This window comes from Oncorhynchus kisutch, linkage group LG5 (assembly GCF_002021735.2).
Source record: "Oncorhynchus kisutch isolate 150728-3 linkage group LG5, Okis_V2, whole genome shotgun sequence".
Lineage (NCBI taxonomy): Eukaryota > Metazoa > Chordata > Actinopteri > Salmoniformes > Salmonidae > Oncorhynchus > Oncorhynchus kisutch.
In genome coordinates, this window is record NC_034178.2 from 70,426,650 (window position 1) to 70,434,567 (window position 7,918).

General features: G+C 43.6%; 1 protein-coding gene across 2 annotated transcripts in view; it reads right to left on the reverse strand.

The window, feature by feature from the left end:
• pcbp4 (poly(rC) binding protein 4) overlaps nt 1–5,023 on the reverse strand; it is a 139,547-nt gene extending 134,524 nt beyond the window's left edge. Inside the window, exon 1 of one of the 2 annotated variants that reach the window (XM_031825752.1) lies at nt 4,699–5,023. The gene's annotated coding sequence lies outside the window, so the exon portion shown is untranslated. The remainder of the gene's footprint in view (nt 1–4,698) is intronic. The other variant, XM_031825753.1, reaches the window with a different exon arrangement.
• Nucleotides 5,024–7,918: the final 2,895 nt, after the last annotated feature.

The window sequence follows — 7,918 nt, forward strand, 5'->3', positions numbered from 1 at the left end:
AAATGAGTCTCACTGTCACAGAAGAAGGGATAAAATGCCTGTGAAATACATACTATTATAGTACAGTGTATTGCTAAATCAAATATAATACAATTAAAAAGGATAAATATGCTTAAGGTCATTCATGAGCCTGGCATGCTGTAAAGAAGGCAAATGGTTCGTAGCCGATAAGAAGCTTTACACCCTTTAAGCAGATACATGTTCTGGCCATGCTACTCAGTGTTTCCATTTATATAGAAGCAGATCCGTGTTCTGGCCATGCTACTCAGTGTTTCCATTTGTTATAGAAGCAGATACGTGTTCTGGCCATGCTACTCAGTGTTTCCATTTGTTATAGAAGCAGATCCGTATTCTGGCCATGCTACTCAGTGTTTCCATTTGTTATAGAAGCAGATCTGTGTTCTGGCCATGCTACTCAGTGTTTCCATTTGTTATAGAAGCAGATCCATGTTCTGGCCATGCTACTCAGTGTTTCCATTTGTTTTTGAAGCAGATCCGTGTTCTGGCCATGCTACTCAGTGTTTCCATTTGTTATAGAAGCAGATCCGTGTTCTGGCCATGCTACTCAGTGTTTCCATTTGTTATAGAAGCAGATCCGTGTTCTGGCCATGCTACTCAGTGTTTCCATTTGTTATAGAAGCAGATCCGTGTTCTGGCCATGCTACTCAGTGTTTCCATTTGTTATAGAAGCAGATCCGTGTTCTGGCCATGCTACTCAGTGTTTCCATTTGTTATAGAAGCAGATCCGTGTTCTGGCCATGCTACTCAGTGTTTCCATTTGTTATAGAAGCAGATCCGTGTTCTGGCCATGCTACTCAGTGTTTCCATTTGTTATTGAAGCAGATACGTGTTCTGGCCATGCTACTCAGTGTTTCCATTTGTTATAGAAGCAGATCCGTGTTCTGGCCATGCTACTCAGTGTTTCCATTTGTTTTTGAAGCAGATCCGTGTTCTGGCCATGCTACTCAGTGTTTCCATTTGTTATAGAAGCAGATCCGTGTTCTGGCCATGCTACTCAGTGTTTCCATTTGTTATAGAAGCAGATCCGTGTTCTGGCCATGCTACTCAGTGTTTCCATTTGTTATAGAAGCAGATCCGTGTTCTGGCCATGCTACTCAGTGTTTCCATTTGTTATAGAAGCAGATCCGTGTTCTGGCCATGCTACTCAGTGTTTCCATTTGTTATAGAAGCAGATAAGTGTTCAGGCCATGCTACTCAGTGTTTCCATTTGTTATAGAAGCAGATACGTGTTCTGGCCATGCTACTCAGTGTTTCCATTTGTTATAGAAGCAGATACGTGTTCTGGCCATGCTACTCAATGTTTCCATTTGATATAGAAGCAGATCCGTGTTCTGGCCATGCTACTCAGTGTTTCCATTTGTATAGAAGCAGATCCGTGTTCTGGCCATGCTACTCAGTGTTTCCATTTGTTATAGAAGCAGATCCGTGTTCTGGCCATGCTACTCAGTGTTTCCATTTGTTATAGAAGCAGATCCGTGTTCTGGCCATGCTACTCAGTGTTTCCATTTGTTATAGAAGCAGATACATGTTCTGGCCATGCTACTCAGTGTTTCCATTTGTTATAGAAGCAGATCCGTATTCTGGCCATGCTACTCAGTGTTTCCATTTGTTATAGAAGCAGATCCGTATTCTGGCCATGCTACTCAGTGTTTCCATTTGTTATAGAAGCAGATATGTGTTCTGGCCATGCTACTCAGTGTTTCCATTTGTTATAGAAGCAGATACGTGTTCTGGCCATGCTACTCAGTGTTTCCATTTGTTATAGAAGCAGATACGTGTTCTGGCCATGCTACTCAATGTTTCCATTTGATATAGAAGCAGATCCGTGTTCTGGCCATGCTACTCAGTGTTTCCATTTGTATAGAAGCAGATCCGTGTTCTGGCAATGCTACTCAGTGTTTCCATTTGTTATAGAAGCAGATCCGTGTTCTGGCCATGCTACTCAGTGTTTCCATTTGTTATAGAAGCAGACCCGTATTCTGGCCATGCTACTCAGTGTTTCCATTTGTTATAGAAGCAGATACATGTTCTGGCCATGCTACTCAGTGTTTCCATTTGTTATAGAAGCAGATCCATGTTCTGGCCATGCTACTCAGTGTTTCCATTTTTTATAGAAGCAGATACGTTTTCTGGCCATGCTAATTAGTGTTTCCATTTTTTATAGAAGCAGATACGTGTTCTGGCCATGCTACTCAGTGTTTCCATTTTTTATAGAAGCAGATACGTTTTCTGGCCATGCTAATTAGTGTTTCAATTTTTTATAGAAGCAGATACGTGTTCTGGCCATGCTAATTAGTGTTTCCATTTTTATAGAAGCAGATCCGTGTTCTGGCCATGCTACTCAGTGTTTCCATTTTTATAGAAGCAGATCCGTGTTCTGGCCATGCTAGTTAGTGATTCCATTTGTTATAGAAGCAGATATGTGTTCTGGCCATGCTAGTTAGTGTTTCCATTTTTTATAGAAGCAGATCCGTGTTCTGGCCATGCTACTCAGTGTTTCCATTTGTTATAGAAGCAGATATGTGTTCTGGCCATGCTACTCAGTGTTTCCATTTGTTATAGAAGCAGATCCATGTTCTGGCCATGCTACTCAGTGTTTCCATTTGTTATAGAAGCAGATCCGTGTTCTGGCCATGCTACTCAGTGTTTCCATTTGTTATAGAAGCAGATGTGTGTTCTGGCCATGCTACTCAGTGTTTCCATTTGTTATAGAAGCAGATATGTGTTCTGGCCATGCTACTCAGTGTTTCCATTTGTTATAGAAGCAGATACGTGTTCTGGCCATGCTACGAAGAGTTTCAAGTTATTTTAAAACACTTAGATATGAACTCTTCTTCTACTATTTAATTTATTTTTGAGGTTATTTGACAAAATAATGTGAAAGAGTTCCAGATAGGTTTTACAACCAAATACCAATTAAAACCCAGGCAGTGATACAATCCTGCACGCAGCATTCACACAGTTAATAAGGCTCATGGCTAAAAGCTTTGGCTTTAGGACTAATCACAAAACATTCTAAATATACGAGTAGCCAGCCTTCTACTTTTACAGCACAAACACAGAGAGGCTTATATTACACACCTTATAACGGATCAGAACATCATGACTTGATTATGTGAGCACAAGGTCAAAACAACATAAACAATCGGGGTGGCGGGGGGGGGGGGGGCGGGGGGGGGGGGTATGTAGGCCTATAGTATATATACAGGATGGCTCTCTCTCCAAGACAGTTCATATTTGGATCAATACGATTGTGATCCATTATGCTTACAGATGAATGATAAAGAATGAGCACTGCCTGTCATGCAAACAGCAGGGTGGCAGCCTGTGTGTTTCGGGGAATTGGGTCGTAATAGTTTATAGTCAAAACGGTTCAAAAGCTCGAGTCGGATTCATAGGAAGACAATACGTTTGTTGAACTTTGAACAAACATTTGTTTTACCACAGACAGAGAGGGTTTTATTCTGTGTTCTCCTATACCGTTCCTGGCTGGCAAAGTACCAGGATGTTTTCTCTGGTTTTGAATCTGAATTTAGAGAACTGAATTTAAAAACTCAATCTGAATGTTTCTGAGAAGTTGAATATATGAAACTTGATAAACTTGAAATACTAAGTTTGTAAACTTGATATACAGACAATGAATGCAATATATAATTTAGCATATTGAAAACGAATATATAAATATTGAATTTGAATATTCATAAATATTGCATTTTAATGCTGACTGCAATATGAATTCAATTCAGTTTCAAATCATGAAATTCAAATTATGAATTATATGAATCAATTTGTGCATTATAAATTCAACAAGGTATTTACATAAAATGCTACATCCTAATACAAATTCAAAATGATGGAATTCAGAATATAATTTCTCTTGCCACTGAAATCGCGCCATACCGGTGCTACGCTGCCCTCTGTGCTGGAGGTTGTTGAGACTCTCCGGTGTCACTGCATCGGCTCTTAGCCCCGCAGCTCCCAAAAACAATAGATCAATATGTGCTCACTCTCAATAAACTACTAATGTAATGTGTGGACATCTGTCGGGAGTAGGGACCTACTGTACGCCACGGGAACATCAATAAGGTGAATGGAATCAGAGAGAATGATGTGTTCTGTAGGATATAATCACAGCCCGCGGCGCGTCAGTCCAGTTACTTTTATTAAACTTCGCTATGCTACTTTGCGTTGCTTTTACCAATTTGAGACCAGTCAGTCGCTTTATCATAAACGGAGTCATGCGAGCAAACACCTCAGCTCAGCAATACAAAGAAAAGGAAAAGATAACAAACGCAGATGGTACAATTACTTCAAGACGTTTAAATATGTTCCCGAATTCGTTTATCCCCTGGCCTACTGCACGTATTTAACGATGTATGGTAGCGATGATGTGTGCGGCACCGCGCTGTGCCTGGTGCAAATGTTAGCCTACACGGTCCATTTCAATCTACGTCCGATAGTTCTTGGTGGAAGTTCGGAAAATATCCGTGTCAATATCAGAGCGTCACAATATTACAAATTGAGACATCTTGCAGTGACAGATAATTATATTAGGCTGAGACAGTAAAGGCTACTGTACAGTTTGTCCCAAAGACCGCATTCATATCGTGCGTGCCCAAGGGTTGCAGAACTACATATTTACGCAAATTTTTCTAAAAATGAATAGTAAATTCTTACCTTGGTATGGTGTGTAAAACGCCTCTGGGAAATAGTAGCTGACAATGATATATCCCTCTCGGAGCGAAAGCCTTCAACTGCAATAGTCCTGATGTCAGAGTGGCAATAAACCAGAGAGAGAAAGAGAGAGAGAGAGAGAGACGGAGAGACGGAGAGTGTGTGTGAGAGAGAGAAATGCATACAGAGACGGCTACGGACTGCCCTATCCAATTACACAAGACAAATGAGAAGCAAAATGAAAACAATGCACAAAGGGTACGGCCATCTGCTAATAGCCGATACACCCCCCCACAGTGCCCTAAAAACCACTTCCAGAATAACCTATAAAACGGTACAGTAGTCGAACTATACATTCAATATGTGGCGTAATGAAAACGGAACAGTGATTCGTGGGATTTTATGTTCATTTGAAGGAAGAAAAAAAACTGTTTTACTTGAGAAAGTGTTCTCAAGAGCAATACGAAGTCTTCAAGTCAATCACAAATTGAACTGTCATTTGCAATCACACTTAATTAACTCGATACAAATTTGCATATCAGCAAGGGAAAAATGCAATTAGGCTACTTTATGCTTTTAGAATCACTTCTCATTTCGACAGCGCAGGAGCCGAAATGTCTATATTTCAACAACAAGAACAATTAGGCTGACTACAGCCATAAAGTGTCGACACGGGAAATAATTGGCTTTCCAGTCCATTGCAAACCATGGTCACCTAAAATAAATAGTATATGTCAGTCTAGGCAAGCTGTGCATGACTGGCCCAGCGATCGGGCATTCCCCTCCTTCTACTCACTGCCATCTAGCGAAACAGTTAAGACCTGCTATATAAGGCTTAAACCTACTGTGTAATCTGAATGTTTAATATGTTTGACCTAGTTCCTTCCATGTCCTCCATAACTGAAGGATTCAGTGCATTCATCCATGTTTGAAATGCGCAGTTTAATAATGAATGAATTAAGGCACAGTTGGCAACGGCATTGTCAATATAGTCCTCTTGTTTGGCATTTTCCATTACATCACTAGCTGTTTGTTCACGTCATCAGACCCTGTAGGTACACACACACACATTTAAACATTTGGCAAGGCAACCAAATGGTAGCATGTTTATTTCTGCCTGTAGTCTACTCTAAAGTAGAGGCCTTCAGACTGTCCACTCAAATGAATGCAGTGGAGGCTGCTGAGGGGAGGACGGCTCATATTAATGGCCGGAACAGAGCACATGGAATTAAATCAAATTCATGGCAACCATGTGTTTGATGTTTTTGATACCGTTCCACTAATTTCTCTCCAGTCATTACCATGAGCCCATCCTTTGGTAGCCGGCCCATCCGTTGGTAGACGGCCCATCCGTTGGTAGCCGGCCCATCCGTTGGTAGCCGGCCCATCCGTTGGTAGCCGGTTTTCTATTGTGTTTCGTGGGTGATTATTTTCCGTGTTAGTGTTTGTGCAACACATGACTGTTTCGTTTGTTTCACTTTGTTATTTTGCATGTTGTAGTGTTCAGTTTGACTTATTAAAATGGACAATTACAAAGCTGCAAATCGGTCCGATTTCTCTTACTCCTCATCAGAGGAGGAGGACAAAAACTCTTACACACAGTCTGTCTGGCTATTAAGAATTGAGCCTACACAGCCTGTCTGGCTATTAAGAATTGAGCCTACACAGCCTGTCTGGCTATTAAGAATTGAGCCTACACAGCCTGTCTGGCTATTAAGAATTGAGCCTACACAGCCTGTCTGGCTATTAAGAATTCAGCCTACACAGCCTGTCTGGCTGTTAAGAATTCAGTCTACACAGCATGTCTGGCTATTAATAATTCAGCCTACACAGCCTGTCTGGCTGTTAAGAATTCAGCCTACACAGCCTGTCTGGCTATTAAGAATCCAGCCTACACAGCCTGTCTGGCTATTAAGAATTCAGCCTACACAGCCTGTCTGGCTATTAAGAATTCAGCCTACACAGCCTGTCTGGCTATTAAGAATTCAGCCTACACAGCCTGTCTGGCTGTTAAGAATTCAGCCTACACAGCCTATCTGGCTGTTAAGAATTCAGGGTAGCCCAGTGGTTAGAGTGTAGAGGCGGCAGGGTAGCCCAGTGGTTAGAGTGTAGAGGCGGCAGGGTAGCCCAGTGGTTAGAGTGTAGAGGCGGCAGGGTAGCCTAGCGGTTAGAGTGTAGAGGCGGCAGGGTAGCCTAGTGGTTAGAGTGTAGAGGTGGCAGGGTAGCCCAGTGGTTAGAGTGTAGAGGCGGCAGGGTAGCCCAGTGGTTAGAGTGTAGAGGCGGCAGGGTAGCCTAGCGGTTAGAGTGTAGAGGCGGCAGGGTAGCCTAGTGGTTAGAGTGTAGAGGTGGCAGGGTAGCCCAGTGGTTAGAGTGTAGAGGCGGCAGGGTAGCCCAGTGGTTAGAGTGTAGAGGCGGCAGGGTAGCCTAGTGGTTAGAGTGTAGAGGCGGCAGGGTAGCCCAGTGGTTAGAGTGTAGAGGTGGCAGGGTAGCCTAGTGGTTAGGGTGTAGAGGCGGCAGGGTAGCCCAGTGGTTAGAGTGTAGAGGCGGCAGGGTAGCCTAGTGGTTAGGGTGTAGAGGCAGCAGGGTAGCCCAGTGGTTAGAGTGTAGAGGTGGCAGGGTAGTCCAGCGGTTAGAGTGTAGAGGCGGCAGGGTAGCCTAGGGGTTAGAGTGTAGAGGCGGCAGGGTAGCCTAGCGGTTAGAGTGTAGAGGCGGCAGGGTAGCCCAGTGGTTAGAGTGTAGAGGCGGCAGGGTAGCCTAGTGGTTAGAGTGTAGAGGCGGCAGGGTAGCCCAGTGGTTAGAGTGTAGAGGTGGCAGGGTAGCCTAGTGGTTAGGGTGTAGAGGCGGCAGGGTAGCCCAGTGGTTAGAGTGTAGAGGCGGCAGGGTAGCCTAGTGGTTAGGGTGTAGAGGCGGCAGGGTAGCCCAGTGGTTAGAGTGTAGAGGTGGCAGGGTAGTCCAGCGGTTAGAGTGTAGAGGCGGCAGGGTAGCCTAGTGGTTAGGGTGTAGAGGCGGCAGGGTAGCCCAGTGGTTAGAGTGTAGAGGCGGCAGGGTAGCCTAGTGGTTAGGGTGTAGAGGCGGCAGTAACCAAAAGGTTGCAAGTACAAACCCCCGAGCTGACAAGGTACAAATCTGTTCTTCTTCCCCTGAACAAGGCAGTTAACCCACTGTTCCTAGGCTGTCATTGAAAATAGGACTTTGTTCTTAACTGACTTGCCTGGTTAAATAA